At 39.2% G+C, this 17,540-nt stretch overlaps 1 long non-coding RNA gene across 1 annotated transcript; it reads left to right on the top strand.

Annotated features, from left to right (window-relative positions):
* Window positions 1-7,088: 7,088 nt before the first annotated feature.
* On the top strand, window positions 7,089-16,104 carry LOC123594929. The gene is made up of 3 exons (XR_006710948.1): window positions 7,089-7,378; window positions 8,068-8,231; window positions 16,059-16,104. It is a non-coding gene; the product is annotated as an uncharacterized LOC123594929 (long non-coding RNA).
* The last annotated feature ends 1,436 nt before the right edge of the window (window positions 16,105-17,540 follow it).

Raw genomic sequence — 17,540 nt, 5'->3', positions numbered from 1 at the left:
ACAAGCAATCCTAAATTCATATGGAACCACAAAAGGCCCCGAATAGCCAAAGGAATTTTGAAGAAGAAGACCAAAGCAGGAGGCATCACAATCCCAGACTTTAGCCTCTACTACAAAGCTGTAATCATCAAGACAGCATGGTATTGGCACAAAAACAGACACATAGACCAATGGAATAGAATAGAAACCCCAGAACTAGACCCACAAACGTATGGCCAACTCATCTTCGACAAAGCAGGAAAGAACATCCAATGGAAAAAAGACAGCCTCTTTAACAAATGGTGCTGGGAGAACTGGACAGCAACATGCAGAAGGTTGAAACTAGACCACTTTCTCACACCATTCACAAAAATAAACTCAAAATGGATAAAGGACCTGAATGTGAGACAGGAAACCATCAAAACCTTAGAGGAGAAAGCAGGAAAAGACCTCTCTGACCTCAGCCATAGCAATCTCTTACTCGACACATCCCCAAAGGCAAGGGAATTAAAAGCAAACGTGAATTACTGGGACCTTATGAAGATAAAAAGCTTCTGCACAGCAAAGGAAACAACCAACAAAACTAAAAGGCAACCAACGGAATGGGAAAAGATATTTGCAAATGACATATCGGACAAAGGGCTAGTATCCAAAATCTATAAAGAGCTCACCAAACTCCACACCCGAAAAACAAATAACCCAGTGAAGAAATGGGCAGAAAACATGAATAGACACTTCTCTAAAGAAGACATCCGGATGGCCAACAGGCACATGAAAAGATGTTCAGCGTCGCTCCTTATCAGGGAAATACAAATCAAAACCACACTCAGGTATCACCTCACGCCAGTCAGAGTGGCCAAAATGAACAAATCAGGAGACTCTAGATGCTGGCGAGGATGTGGAGAAACGGGAACCCTCTTGCACTGTTGGTGGGAATGCAAATTGGTGCAGCCGCTCTGGAAAGCAGTGTGGAGGTTCCTCAGAAAATTAAAAATAGACCTACCCTATGACCCAGCAATAGCACTGCTAGGAATTTATCCAAGGGATACAGGAGTACTGATGCATAGGGGCACTTGTACCCCAATGTTCATAGCAGCACTCTCAACAATAGCCAAATTATGGAAAGAGCCTAAATGTCCATCAACTGATGAATGGATAAAGAAATTGTGGTTTATATACACAATGGAATACTACGTGGCAATGAGAAAAAATGAAATATGGCCTTTTGTAGCAACGTGGATGGAACTGGAGAGTGTGATGCTAAGTGAAATAAGCCATGCAGAGAAAGACAGATACCAAATGGTTTCACTCTTATGTGGAGCCTGAGAAACTTAACAGGAACCCATGGGGGAGGGGGAGGAAAAAAGAAAAAAAAAAAGAAAAGAGGTTAGAGTGGGAGAGAGCCAAAGCATAAGAGACTGTTAAAAACTGAGAACAAACTGAGGGTTGATGGGGGGTGGGAGGGAGGAGGGGGTGGGTAATGGGTATTGAGGAGGGCACCTTTTGGGATGAGCACTGGGTGTTGTATGGAAACCAATTTGACAATAAATTTCATATGTTAAAAAAAATTATTATATCTTTTTGGCTAATTGACTGACCCTCTTTATCTCTGTTAGCTGTGTATGCTTTCAAGTCTAAATTGTTTGATAATGCATATGTTTCTGATTTTTTTTGATAAGTGTTTGCATAGTATATTTGCATTCATCCTTTTACTTTTAAGCTACCTGTATCATATTTGAAGGGAGTTTCCTGTAGACAACATAGAGTTGGGAACTTTTTGTTTTATTTTGATTTTTAAATCCACTTTGACAATCTCAGTCGTTTGGTTATGTATTTAGGCCACTGACAAATAATGTAATTATTGATGTTTCAATTCAGATCTACTACTTTATTATTTTTTTGTCCCCTCTATTTTTCATTATTCCTTTTCCCTTTTATTGACTTTCTTTGTCTCATTTGAATGCTTTCTCATACTTCACTTTAATTTTTCTATTGTGGTTTTGAATATATCTTTGTATAACATTTTTATGGCCATTCTATGGATTACAAACTACCTACTTAATTTTTCACGGTCCATTTAAATTTTTTTCAATTCTTTATTTTTGGGAAAGAGAGAGACCAAGACAGAGCACGAGCGGGGGAGGGGCAGAGAGAGACCGAGACACAGAATCTGAAGCAGGCTCCAAGTTCTGAGCTGTCAGCATGGAGCCCAACATGGGCCTCGAACCCACGAATCATAAGATCATGTCCTGAGCCAAAGCCCGACACTTAACCGACTGAGGCACCCAAGCACCCCTTCACAGTCCACTTAAAATCAGTACTTTACCACTTCCATTAATATATAGAAACCTCACCTTAATAGGGTCCTTTATCCTCCTCCCCCCCTTTCTGGTATGTTGGCTTTATATATTATACTTACTGTGAAATCCACACAGATATAAACTATATTTACATTATTAAAAACTCCTCAGTGTTATATTTTGCTATGATTTTCTAATATTTACCATGTTTTTTGAAGCCCTTTCAGCAGTATCTTCATATTCACTTCCTCTCTAGATCTCCAAGAGACCCAAATTGGGTTAGAAAACAATGGGAATAAAAAATTGCCTTTCACAGTGGTTTAAAATTCACAATAATATTATAATTTAAAAGTTACAGAGATTATTGTTAATAAGTTAAACAACACTTTGGGCAGCATTGAATGTCAATGCCCAGAAATATTTAGAACATCAGAGGCTTGGCATCTTTAGGACACAATGGGAAAATCTTTAGAATAATTCCAGGTTCCTCCACTGAGTGGGTTTTCAAAGTAGTTTTCCTGATTTTCTTAACCTCTCCTAACTTCCTACACTGATCTGAACTATGGGATTAAATAAGTAACTTGAATAAGTGTTAGGATAAGGTGAGCCTGGCTGGCTCAGTAAGTGGAGCTTGTGACTCTTGATCTTGGGGTCTTGAGTTCAAGCCCCATTTTGACGATGGAGACTACTTAAAAAAAGATTAAAGGAGATTACAATTTAGAATACCACTTGTTTACACTAATTTTGTAAACATTAATTTCCTACCCTCTATATCATCTTTCCCAGAGGAAATACCTGTTCTGACTGATCCTTTTCGGTCATCTTAAAAACCAACAACAATTCAGATACACAATTCTCTTTACCTTAGGGGCAGGATTTCATTTTTATAATTATCATCATCATCACCATCACCATCACCATCACTGTCACCACCTGGAGTGATTGTTGAGTGTGTATCCATGGGGGAAGCTTAAATAACCTGTACATAACTCCTGATGGGCCATTACATACATAAAAGGTCACTGTGTACATGACGTGTTTGTCAACCTTTTTTCATTATCACCCTCTCCAAGGATCCTTTTCAGACATTTTTGGCTGAATGATCTGCAACCCCACTCCCCAATGGAATATGACATTAAAAAATGTTTATTTACTTATTTTTGAGGGAGAAAGAGAAAGAGAGGTAGAGACAGAGCGAGAAATAGAAAGGGGGCAAGGGGAAGAGAGAGAGAGAGAGAGAGAGAGAGAGAGAGAATCCCCAATCAGGCTCCACACTCTCAGTGCAGAGCCTGATGTGAGGCTCAAACCCATGAGACATGAGATCATAATTTGAGCCAAAACCACGAGTCAGACACTTAACCAACTGAGGACCAAATGAGAAATATGACATTTTTAATATCACAAATGTATTTTATTTGTTTTTATACTGTGGTCCTTTGAAGGTTCACCAACCATTTTAATGTGTATGAAAACTCTACCCCCAAGAATCAATCTTCAACCCTCTGGTGTAATGTCAACTTTGTTGAGAATGCATGATGTATTGTAATTAGGGAAAAAGCTGGAATGCCATTCTTGCTTCATCCATATCTGTGTCCATACTAGAAAATCCATTACAACTAGATGCCCAGCCTTGATGGACCATCCACGGAGATACCCCCAGTTTTTATGAAGCCCAGTGTTTATGAAGTTTATGAAAGTCCCTACTCCTGAAGAGACCTGTAGACCTCCAACCTAATCCCTTCTCTGTGTCCTCAGAGGCTTTTTCCTACCTACCAGGTACAAGCATCCAAATCATTTCCATAAATTTAATTTCCAAACGCAGGCTTCAGACAGCTTCTGCTTCCAGGCCCCTCCCCAACTCCCCCTGAGGCCGGGGCAGGGGGGGAACCAAGCCTGGCACCCTACAGCAGGGAGTGTAAACACCAGAAGAACAGAGATTAACCACCTCAATAGAATGTGTCCTGATACCTTTGCTAAAACTTGCCGTTAGTAACTAATGGTGCCCAGACTGTCATGTCCCATTCCTGGCTCTGGCAGTCGGCATGGGGAGCAACCTTTTTGTCATTTGTGTCTGTGCCCAGGAGCATGTGCTTTGGAGTAACATACATCTATGAAGAGAGAATACTGATACCTCACTAGCAGGGCTATTGTGAGATTAAATCCCACCACTAAGATGAAGAACCTGATCTAGGCACATCAAAACAATCTGCTCCATAAATATTAGCTATTTTTCCTCTTTCAATTGGAGAATTGATGTGGTCCTGAACTTCCCTGTCACCCAGGGCCCCTTAACCAGATTGCAGCCCAGAATCACTTTGGGGATCCTTTTCTAAACCCTCCTCTGAATTTCCCTTCTTGGTAGAAATAAGACTTCCATTTCAAGGCCATTCAAATCATTAAGGCATGATAATATGGACCTCAGGAAATGAATATGTTCATTTAACACTTAACAGTGTATGCCAGTGTCCACTTCCCCTTCATTCCATCAGCGTCAGGTATTAACAGATTTTTTTCTTTATTGCCAATTCTGATCTGCTTACTTTTCCCAAACTAGGTACATTGGAAAAGTCATCTCAGTCAGTTGTTAAACTTAGATTCATAGGCTCCTCTCCTAGGGTTGCTAGATCTAGCAACTACATGTACAGGATGCCCAGTTGAACTTGAATTTCAGACAAAGTCATATTGCATGTGAAATACTTACACTAATAATTATTTGTTAGTTATCTGTAATTCAAATTTAACTTGGTGTCTTTATTTTATCTGGCTACCCTACACAAGTAAGGCTCTGTGGAGGAGAACCAAGGTGCATAGGTGAACAGCTACAGCTGAGTCCTCAGTAACAATGTACAACAATGACCCACGTGAGTGACTGGATGTTCCAGGTGATTGGAGCCTCCAGATGACTGCAGCTCCAGGTGACAAATATCACATGGAGCAGAAAACTAGCTGAGCCCAGTCAGCGCACAGAATGCTGAGGAATTAAAAACTGGCTATTGGTGATGTTTGTTAAACAGAAATGGATATCCAAAACATGTGCTTTTGGTGAACTCTCTTTTTCTGTGGTCTGTAATCACTGGATAAGATAGGGATTTTGCTTATTCTTGAAGGTTTTGTAGGACTTAATTATAATTTTGGCTATGGTTAGTGTGAGTTTAAGTGTGAGTATCGATTTTGAACATTTCTTGAATTCCTTTTTGAAAAGATTTCCAACTAAAATTTTCATGATGTATGATTTTCATCCTACTCTTGGAATTTAGAAATTTATTCCAATCCCCTTCTGCAAGGAGAGAGTTCTGTGAAATCATACTTATCAAGGAAATGGTAGGGTAAATGCTTCAAACTGCTCCCTGAGACACATGGAAAACCATATCCTCAGAAGGTGGCTTGGTAAATACATAATCAGAAAAGGACTATTTAGTCATCTTGAGAACTTTTCTCAAAGAAATTGTCCTGAAATACTTTTTCCTGCTACAGAGATAGCCTTGCAAGGAAGCCACTCTTCTTGAATACACATTGAATTTTTTCAAGAGACAGCAGATATATATGCATTGTAGTCCTTGATTTTTCTGACTGCCCCTGTGCAGCACTGATGGATAGAAATGTCTGTCCAATTCTGGGGTTCATTAATAGGAAACCTAATTCCCTTGTGGCAAATCTAAGCCACATTCTCCAGTATTACCTGTATAAAAAATAAAGTAGATATACTTTTCCTTTATTCCTTTTTCATATTTTTAGGTGTTTTAAGAGCCCAGGTGTGGAGAAGGGGTGTATTTTGGGTGTTCCTTAAAGGCCCACGCATTTTGGAATAAGACCATAAGAACACTTGGGGAGACAGCAAGACACAGAAAAGGGAAGAAGACCTGTAAGTCTATTTTTAGAATCATCCCGAGGGCAGAGGAAAACGTGCTCCATAAGGGCAGCTTGCTACAGTTTTGAAGAGAGAGGGCTTGAGCCATGCAAGTCATTTGTCCTTCCAACCTCATTAATCAGGTAAGTGATTCTTTTGGGAGTGAGTGTATAGAGATGTTAAATGTGTTTGGTTGTAGATGTCCCTATACCTGTAAGAAAATATGGGAAATGGAAGATAAGAATTCCCCAGGAAAAAAAAACAATGTGTGGTTCAACTGTCTAGGTGTCTGCCTACTAACTGACTGTAACAGTATAGGCCTGAATCCCTGAAATTACTCTGAGATTTCTGAAATGACATTATTTGTGTATGTATCTAGATCAATCAGTGACTTTTTTTTTTTTGTTCAGTCACATTGTTATAGACAATCTTTCAGTTTTCTGCCACAGATAGCTACTTGCTTAGCATGGCCTTGAATTTTATGTTTACCCTCCGAGGGCTAGTTTACCTTCCAGAATCCTAAGATATCTCCCTGGGGCTCTGCATATTGATGATACTCTCCTAGTGTCTCTTCAAAGGAAGCAAAATTCTTGAAGACAGGGACATATTTTGTTCCTTCAACACGGGGAGAGTTCCATAAATTGCTCAATCCCAGTCTGGTGCCTCTAATTACTATGCATTCTCACGTGATGGCCTGAAAAGTCAGGTGCTTTGCTTGCAACTCTGGGTGACCAGGTAGAGGAGTGTGAAGAGGCATTATGGGTGTGGAGGTCTGGCCCACGCTTCGTGGTTAGCATAGAAACCTGACGTCATGTGGCGACCGTGACGGCTTTTTTTTTTTTTTTTCAACGTTCATTTATTTTTTTGGGGACAGAGAGAGACAGAGCATGAACGGGGGAGGGGCAGAGAGAGAGGGAGACACAGAATCGGAAACAGGCTCCAGGCTCTGAGCCATCAGCCCAGAGCCTGACGCGGGGCTCGAACTCACGGACCGCGAGATCGTGACCTGGCTGAAGTCGGACGCTCAACCGACTGCGCCACCCAGGCGCCCCTTTGTGACGACTTTTTAATAGAGACAGAAGTGCCCTCCATAGCAGAGCAGGGGCCCGCCTTCAGGTGTTTGGGGGCGTTGTTGAGGGTGTGGGTCCCCGCGGTCGGGGCTAAACCGCCCTGGGATGGAAGGAGACAAAGGGATTCAGATCCAAGTTGCTTCGTTCTTGCCTTGGGAGTCGGCACGGCCGCTGTCTCGTAGGTAAAACCATTGGGAATCTCTCGCCCGGGCGCAGTTAGTGTGGGTCCTGCCCCAGGGGTGTCCTGGAGATGCTTTCCTTTAAAGACAGAGACGCGGGAGTTAAGACAGATAAGGACTCTGAGCCCGAGCCCTCTATAAGACGGGGATGAGAATGCTTCACCCACAGGATTGCTGAAAACAGCCAGTGATACAAATGAGTGAACTCATAGCCCTGTGGTTACTGTGTGCTCATGAATGTCTGTATGAATTCAGGCCATTTCTTACTTCTTTTCAACTTTGTTTTTGGAGGATAAATAAGAAAGGAGGAAAAAAAGGCTCCGTGAGAAGCCCATTAAAACATGTGGTTGTGGGGCGCCTGGGTGGCGCAGTCGGTTAAGCGTCCAACTTCAGCCAGGTTACGATCTCGCGGTCCGTGAGTTCGAGCCCCGCGTCGGGCTCTGGGCTGATGGCTCAGAGCCTGGAGCCTGTTTCCGATTCTGTGTCTCCCTCTCTCTCTGCCCCTCCCCCGTTCATGCTCTATCTCTCTCTGTCCCAAAAATAAATAAACGTTTGAAAAAAAAATTAAAAATAAAACATGTGGTTGTTACAATCACGACCCAGTTGTATCAGTGTCATTGCCACTAACCCAGTGTCTGGCATGGTGCTGAGCCCAATCATAGTGATTGCTGGATCTGTTTCTCCCTGTGCAGCTCTTCATGCCGGTGGCCCAGCTCATATCAGGTGCGTGAAGAGGGCAGGTTCTGAGGATGTGTGTCCTGATGGCTGCTGAAGCTTCTACTCCAGGTTCAAGGTCAGCAGTTCTCAGGAGACCCCAACACTTCACACCCCTGGTGGAAATTGATGCCTGGCACAAGTGAGTTAATAGTTCTAAGCAAAAAGTATGATGTGGAATAGCTCTTGTGAGATTCACAAAGTGGTCTAATGGGAGAAGAGTTTAGCAGGTGGAATTTCATTCCTTCAGCAGCTATATGATTTGTAGTAGCCCTTGAGGTCCATCTTAGAGAAACCCTTTTTTGCTGAAAAATAATTGTCTAGTTGGTGAAGGAAGTTTGTCTTTAACATGCATTTACAATAAATATACTTAAAATTTTCTCACCATATAAATAATAAATAGGCAATTCTCATGTACCTCATAGATGGGTGTGGAAATATGCAGTTGTTAGATCCTCATAGCAATTTGATATTGTAATATAGACTTCCCCCTGGTGATCAGAGTTTTCTTCCATTATATAATGACATTTTTAAATTTTAAATTAAATTAAATTAATTTCTATTTAATTTTATTTTATATTAAATATAATTTATTGTCAAATTGGTTTCCATACAACACCCAGTGCTCATCCCAACAGGTGCCTTCTTCAATGCCCATTACCCACTTTCCCCTCTACCCTACCCCCAATCAACCCTCAGTTTGTTCTCAGTGTTCAAGAGTCTCTTATGGTTTGCCTCCATGACATTTTTTTAAAGAGCCAGAAATTTTCCAAGTATTAGTTTAAAATGTCAGTAACTAGAATGTACTATTTATTTTATTATTTCATTTTGTTTTGTTTTGCTTTTTAAGTAGATTTCACACCCAGTGTGGGGCTCTAACTCATGACCTCGAGATCAAGTCACATGCTCCACCAACTAAGCCAGCCAGGTGCCCCTAGAACTTAATATTTTAAAAATCATTTGTTACCCTAGAGTTTGCCCTATTATAATGATACTCAGCCACACCATGTTCCCTAAAATAACCAGTTACTCATTGATATCATTATGACTATTTTCTTAATAGTTTTTCTGTACTTTGGAAGGAAATGGACATTAGCTTTCCCTAAATATTTGGATATATTTCATTGGAAATGATTATTTCTGTTTTGGTTCTATGTACCATGGATCAATTTGACAAGATGTATAGGGTGGATCTGTTAATACTATAAGAACATAATCGTGGGAATCTTTCATTTAATTAATTGCATCACAGAATTATGAATATATAAATACAAATATACACATTTAAAGTTTTTGCTTTAATAATTTTTGATATGTATGCACTTTTGAATCCAATACTGCAGTCAAGATAATGAAAATAACCACCTCAAAAAACTTCTTCATGTCCCTTTGTAGTGCTCCCATCTACCTCCCTCCAGTCTTTCTCTCCTTGTCACTCTTACCCCATTCTCAGGCAACCACTGATATTCTGTCACTATGGATTAGGGTTATTTCCTATAATTTTATGTGAATGGAACCATGCAATGTGTATTCTGTTTTGCCAATCTTCTTTCCTTCAACCTAATTATTTGTAGATTTATCCATTTTTTACATGCGTTAATATTTCCTTCCTTTTATTGCCTAATATTCCATTTTATGGATATACCACAATTTGTTCTTTCTGTTCACTTGGTAATGGGTGTTTGGGTTGCTTTCAATCTTATAAATGAAGCTGCTATGGACATTTAGATATGTCTTTGCTTGGACATATGCTTTCTCTCTCTAATGCTGAAGTGTATTTATTAAGAGGATTTGTAAGAACACCTGGGTGGCTCAGTCGGTTAAGCATCTGACTTCAGCTCAGGTCATGATCTCTCAGTTTGAGAGTTTGAGCCCCATGTCAGGCTCTGTGCTGACAGCTCAGAGCCCAGAGCCTGTTTCGGATTTTGTCTCCCTCTCTCTCTGCCCCTTCCCTGCACTCTCTCTCAAAAGAAAGAAATAAACATTAAAAAAATAATAAGAGGATTGGTAAAATTAACTTTGTAAGAAAGTGTTAAACTGTTTTGCAACATGGTTGTGCAATGTTTCATTGTCACCAGTAGCATATGAGAGTTCCATCCTCCACAACTCTGTCAGGACTTGGTATGGTCAGTGTTTTTATTTTAGCCATTCTCAGAGGCATATAGTGGGATTACATTTTCCTAATGGCTAATGATGTTCAGCATCTTTTCATTTGCTTACTTGACATTTGTATTCCTTCTTTGGTGGAGCATCTTTTCAAATCTTTTGCCCACTTATTTATTTGGTGTTGGTTTTCTTTGTATTGACTTTGCAAGGTTTTTTGTTCTGGATACAAGTTCTTTATCAGACATAAGATTTGCAAATATTTTTTTTGCAGTCAGAAGCTTGCCTTTTAATTCTTCCAGCAGTGTCTTTGAAAGAACAGAAGTTTTTAATTTTGAGGACATCTAAGTTTTAATTTGTTCATTTTTGGTTTTTATATTGCTTTTGGTGTCATATCTAGGAAATTTTCACCTCACTTAAGGCCACAAGATTTTTTCTTGTGTTTTCTTCTAGAATTTGTATAGTTTTAGCCCTTATACTTTTGTTAGTGATTCATTTTGAGTTGACTTTTGCATATGGTACAATATATGGATCACAGTTTATGTTTGTGTATATGGATACACACTTGTCTTGGAAGCATTAGTTGAGAAGGCTATCCTTTCTTCACTGAACTGACTTTGTAGGTTTGTCAAAAACCAGTTATCTATATATGTGTGGGTATTTGTAGACTCTTCATTTTGTTCCTTTGATATACATTTCTACATTTGTCCCAATAGCACATTGTATTGATTACTGTAGATTCATAATGAGTCTTAAAATAATGTAATGCTTATTTTCCAACTGTCTTCTTCTTTTTCAAAGTTGTTTTCATAGTCTAGGCGCTTTGTATTTCCACATGACTTTTAGAAAAAGCTTGTTAATTTCTTCTCAAAAAAAAATGCTAGGATTTTTTGGAATTGCATTTCATCTATGATCACCGTGGGGTGAACAGACATCTTAATGATATTGAGGGTTTTTTATAAAGGTTTATTTATTTATTTTGAGAGACATGGTAGGGGAAGAGAGAGAGAGAGAGAGAGAGAGAGAGAGAGAGAGAATCCCAAGCAGACTCTGTGCTGTCAATGCAGAACCTGAAGTGGTGCTCAATCTCACAAATGACCTGAGCTGAAATCAAGAGTCAGATGCTTAACTGACTGAGCCACCCAAGGCGCCTCATGATACTGACTCTTCTGACCCCTGAAGATGATATGTCCCTCCTTTATTTAGGCCTTGTCTAATTTGTCTCAGCAGTGTTTTGCACTGTTCAGAGTATAGTCCTTGCACATCAGTGGACATAATTGTCTTATATAGATTACCTCTGTGTAGTTCATACTTTCTTTTTTTTTTTAATTTTTTTTTTCGTTTATTTATTTTTGGGACAGAGAGAGACAGAGCATGAACGGGGGAGGGGCAGAGAGAGAGGGAGACACAGAATCGGAAACAGGCTCCAGGCTCTGAGCCATCAGCCCAGAGCCTGACGCGGGGCTCAAACTCCCGGACCGTGAGATCGTGACCTGGCTGAAGTCGGACGCTTAACCGACTGCGCCACCCAGGCGCCCCCATACTTTCTGATGCTGCTGTCAGCAGCAGTATTTTTTTTACCCAGTTTTGCCTATCCTCTCATCCCTCTCCCCTCTGGCAACCACCATTTTTTTTCTGTGTATTTATGAGTCTGTTTCTGCTTTTTTTGTTTGTTCATTTGTTTTATTTTTCATATTCCACATATAAGTGAAATCATATTGTATTTGTATTTCTCTGACTTATTTCACTTAGCTTAATACTCTGTACGTCCATCCATGTTGTGACAAATAGCAAGATCTTATTCTTTTTTATAGTTGAGTAATATTACTGTGTGTGTGTGGGTGTGTGGGTGTGTGAGTGTATAGCACATTTCTTTATCCATTCACCTATCATGGACACTTAGGTTACTTTCATATCTTGGCTATTGTAAATAATGCTGCAGTAAATGTAGGGTTATTTACATCTCTTTAAACTAGTATTTTCTTTTGAGGGGTGTAAATATCCAGTAGTGAAATTACTGAGTTGTATGGCAGTTCCATTTTTATTTTTTTGAAGAATGTCCATACTTTTTTCCACAGTTGCTGTACCAATTTACGTTCCCACCAACAGTTCACAAAGGTTCCCTTTTCTTCATATCCTTGACAGCACTTGTTATTTCTTGTCTTTTTAATATTAGGCATTCTGATGGATGTGAGGTGATATCGCATTGTGGTTTTGATTTGCATTTTCCTGATGATTAATGATGTTGAGTATCTTTTCATGTGTCTGTTGGCCATCTCTATGCCTTCTTTGGAAAAATGTCTTTTCAGGTCCTCTGCCCATTTTTTAAATCAAATTATTTGTGGGTTTTTCTTTTTTGCTGTTGAATTGTATGTGTTCTTTATATACTTTGGATATTAACCCTTTACCAGATATATTATTCACAAATATATTCTTCCATTCAGTAGGTTCCCTCAATGGTAGTATTTTTATTACATTTCCCAGGTATTACATTTTCACTGCACTGTCAGTAGCCAATTATTGCCAGGAATCTTTTTGGTTGAAAGCACATGTTACTCTAAGTCAGAAAAGATACTTGATGCTTAACACCTGTATTAGTCAGACTTCTCAAGAAGAACAGAACGATAGCATGTTTATATATAGATAGAGATTTATTTTAAGTAACTGACTCATGAGATTGTGGAGGGTTGGCAGGTCCAAAATCTGATAAGGAAGGCTGGCAGGCTGGAGACTGAGGAGTGAGTTACAATTGGAGTCTGAAGGCTGTCTGCTAGAGAACCACAAGGTGCTGATGTTGAGGATGAATTCCAAAGGCAGTCTCCTGGCAGAATCCCTTCTGGCTCAGGGGAAATCAGCCCTTTAGGCTGTTCAGGCCTTCAAGTGATTGGATGAGGACCACTCACCTTATGGCAGACTGCTTGACTCAAAGATGACCCGTTTAAATGTATATCTTCTTCAAAAGTAGTCTCACAGAAACATCCAGAATGTTTGGTCAAATATTTGGACATTGTGGCCCTGCCAAGTTGACACATAAAATTTATCCTCACAATATTCATTTGCCTAGATTTCTATATTAGTTTTTAGATATTATTGGCAAAGTACTTAAACATAGGGAGAAAAATGTTCCAGAGAAAATTCTATAGGTCACCTCGAGAAAAATCAGTCACTAAAATGAAATAGATTAGTAGTGTTCAACCTTATATGTGTGGTTAAAATTGAATTGTGGAGTTTTCCTTCTTTATCCCCAAATAAATCCACCTTGATGAATTTATGGGTTATTGGGTGATAAGGAGGAGAGATTATGTATAACTGTGTGTGTGTGTGTGTGTGTGTGTGTGTGTGTGTGTGTGTGTGTATTGTTGAAGCTGTGAGGAATATGTATTATGAGGAATATGTGTGGTGAGTTACTGTGAGTTATGTCAGTTCTCCTCAGTTGCTAGCATGTAAGGAGACAAATCAGGATGGTTGCTGTATGGTTTTTTTTTTGAGCTTTTCTTGGCCAGCATGGTTACCATTGTGGCTCTGTGACTCCTGTGGGACTTGGTACAGCCTGAAAATGCATTTATGATTCTTATCTGAATCACCCATTACTATGATAGTTGTTAAGTGTTGCTTTTATAATTCTGTCATTCCTTCTAGATATATTAATTGACATTCAAATGTTGGGTAGAGCTTCCCATTGTCCCCTTTTATTTATTTATTCATTCATTCATTCATTCACTCATCCATTTATTTAACTATTATGCCTCATAGATTCTTATTTTGCTGAAAGGGTTACCATCTAGCATTATAATTATTTGTTTTGTTGGTCACATTGTCACAGAATTGGCCAGTTTTTTCCCCTTCAAGTTAGCTTCTGTGTCCACTTGTTTCCTCCATAGAATTTTTTGAGCATGGATTTTGTTCTTTGAGCCTGAGTATCTCCCAATCTGTAGAAAGGAAGTAATAATGTCCATCTCAGATCATCACTTTAAGTATTTAAAGAAAAAAATCTGAAAATAACTTGAAAACAACAACCTATAGCATGGGGATGTAGGAGGACCTCAAAATATTAGTTCCTCATTCTAATTTTGCCTCCTTCATTCTGTCAACGTGATGCCCTGACATGAACATTATAGCATGACTACCAGAGAGAATACTTGGACATGAAACAGCAAGCAGGGATGAACCCACATTTCCATGATGTGAAGACTTCAGTGTCACTGATGTGTGCAGGGAGGGGGCTGTGGGATGGAGCTGCGGAAGAGGCACAGCATCACTGCATAGCTTCCAGTGACCTGAGTGGGGACAGGCGAGAACATGCTCATCCCTTTCCTCTGTGTTTCATATGCTTTCCGTTCCTCTAGCTTTCCTTTCTACCCCATGTGCTGTCAGGTGTTGTCAGCCTGATCCATCCTTTATTAAATTTTCAATCCACCTGTAAACTCAGGTTTTTTGTAGCTTAAAGATAATTGCTTAGATTTAAATTAATTTAACAGATATAAGGAGTGATGTTTTAATTCTATAATTTCTTCTGCGTTTATTAGTTAGGATTCTATAAAACAAAACTCCTTTTGTCAACTACATGGTTACACTGTGGTATGGTCCACACAGAAGGGAAGGATGAATGCTTACTTCTTTTGCACTGTGTCCACTTTTAATTTTTAAAAAAATTTAAAAATGTTTAGTTATTGATTTTGAGAGAGAGAAAGCGAGTGAGCAGGGGAGGGGCAGAGAGAGAGGAAGAGAGAGAATTCCAGGCAGGTTCTTTGCTGTCAGCACAGTGCTCATTCTCACGAACCGTGAGATCATGACCTGAGTAGAAACCAAGAGTCGACACTTAACTGATTGAGCCACCCAGGCACCCCCTATGTCCACTTTTTAAAATAATGAGTTGTTTTCCTTGGATCCTCCAAAGGTGAACAATGAGTTTGTTTCGTGTGTTGTTTCTTTTTCTTTAAGAATGTCATCATGAACTCTAGATGTTTATATACTTGAGGTTTTAGTCTTCAGTCATTAATGTTTTTGATGTTCAATTGTTCTATCTTAGGCCTGTGGGAGCCTCTTTGGGTTGGCTTTTGTGTCTATGATATGCTTTCTGATATGAGCTGTTTGGTCCAGGGTCATCTGGAATCAGTTATTTCTTCAAGGAAACCTGGTTCTTTTAGGGGAAAATATTTTAGAGGATTAAGTCTGGGAACTAGAGATGCTCATTGCTACTGGGTTGGTCACTATTGATTGTCCTTTTTACTACATGGGGCCTGTAAATATGTATTATATTTTTATGGTAATATACATCATCTCCTTCCATCCTGGGCTTATAGGTTCCTCTGTCACCTTATAGGTAATCATTTTTATCAGTTGGTTTTGTTTTTTTTTTTTTTTTTTTAATTTATGTCAAGTTAGCTTATAGTGCAACAATGATTTCAGGAGTATATTCCTTAATGTCCCTTACCCATTTAGCTCATCCCCCCTCCCACAACCCCTCCAGTAACTCTCTGTTTGTTCTCCATATTTAAGAGTCTCTTTTGTTTTGTACCCCTCCCTGTTTTTATATCATTTTTGCTTCCCTTCTGTTACATTCATCTGTTTTGTATCTTAAAGTCCTCATATGAGTGAAGTCATATGATATTTGTCTTTCTCTGACTAGTGACTAATTTCACTTAGCATAATACCCTCTAGTTCCATCCACGTAGTTGCAAATGGCAAGATTTCATTCTTTTTGATTGTCGAGTAATACTCCATTGTATATATAAATCACATCTTCTTTATCAGTTGGGTTTTAACATTCCAGTTTTAAAAGATATAATTTGCAATATACATATATTAGTTTTCTCCCCTGTTCATTTTTTTAAATCTTTTTAACGTTTATTTATTTTTGAGACAGAGAGAGACAGAGCATGAGCAGAAGAAGAGCAGAGAGAGAGGGAGACACAGAATCCGAAACAGGCTCCAGGCTCTGAGCTGTCAACACAGAGCCCGACGCGAGGCTCGAACTCACGGACGGCGAGATCGTGACCTGAGTTGAAGTCGGACGCTTAACCGACTGAGCCACCCAGGCGCCCCTTTCCCCTGTTCATTTGTAAAAGATGCCATATTGTACACCAGTGTTGTGCAATAAAAATTTCTGCAGAAATGAAAATATTCTGTATCTGTGCTATCCAACTTGGTAGCCACTAGCTGCATGTGTGTGTACAGTGTCTAAAATGTGGTTATTGCAACTAAGGAACTGATTTTTTTAATTACACTTATTGTAACTAATTTAAATTTAAATAGACCTGTGTGGCTATGAATACTGTATTGGACAGAAACAGCTCTAAACATTTTTCTGCGCCTTGCCTTTTTCACCAAACAATATATCCATAGCAGTACAGAGAGGGAGTCCTCATTGCTTTTCTTTCTTTCTCTTTTTTCTTTTCTCATTGCTTTTCTAGCTGCATAGTATGCCAGGATATAGATGTGCCATAGCTTATTCATACAACTCACTATTGGTGGACAGCTGTTTGTTTCTAGTTTTCTGCTGTTATGAATTTTTCTTTAAGGAATAAACTTGTACGTATGCCTTTTCATTTTTGGTATTATTTCTTTAGGATAGATTCTTAAAAGAGAGATTAGTGGTTCTAAGAGGAAATACATATGTAATTTTACTAGAGAGCTCAAATTCCATCCACAGGGTTTGTACCATTTTATATTACCTTTAGTGATGCATGAGAATGCTGATTTCCTCACAGACTATCTAATTGGTGAGAAGAGGTAGGTTTTTCCCCCCTTTGAATGTCTTATCTTGAGTTAGGTTGGGCAATTTTAGATGTTTAGGGAATTTTTGGTGAAATACTTGTTTGTGTGTATTGCTCCTTTGTTCTTTCCTGGTGTGTGTGTGTGTGTGTGTGTGTGTGTGTATGGATATTTCTCTCTTCATTTTTTCATGACTATCTATATATTTTTAACATAACCATTTGTGATGTAAGTTGTAAATATTTTTCCCAATTTTATTTTGATGAGGCCCCAATAGTTCATTTCTGCTTTTGTTTCCCTTGCCTCTGGAGACATGTTGAGTAAGAAGTTGCTGTGGCCGAGGTCAAAGAGGTTTTTGCCTGCTTTCTCCTCTAGGATTTTGATGGCTCCCTGTCTTACGTTTACATCTTTCATCCACTTTGAGTTTATTTTTGTGTATGGTGTAAGAAAGTGGTCCAGGTTCATATTTCTGCATGTCACTGTCCAGTTTTCCCAACACCACTTGCTGAAGAGACTTTTTTTTTCCATTGGATATTCTTTCCTGCTTTGTCAAAGATTAGTTGGCCATATGTTTGTGGGTCCATTTCTGGGTTCTCTATTCTGTTCCATTGATCTAAGTGTCTGTTTTGTGCCA

This window comes from Leopardus geoffroyi, chromosome X, assembly GCF_018350155.1.
Source record: "Leopardus geoffroyi isolate Oge1 chromosome X, O.geoffroyi_Oge1_pat1.0, whole genome shotgun sequence".
NCBI classification, from domain to species: domain Eukaryota; kingdom Metazoa; phylum Chordata; class Mammalia; order Carnivora; family Felidae; genus Leopardus; species Leopardus geoffroyi.
Note: the sequence above shows the minus strand (reverse complement) of the source record. Positions and strands in the feature narration are given on the sequence as shown.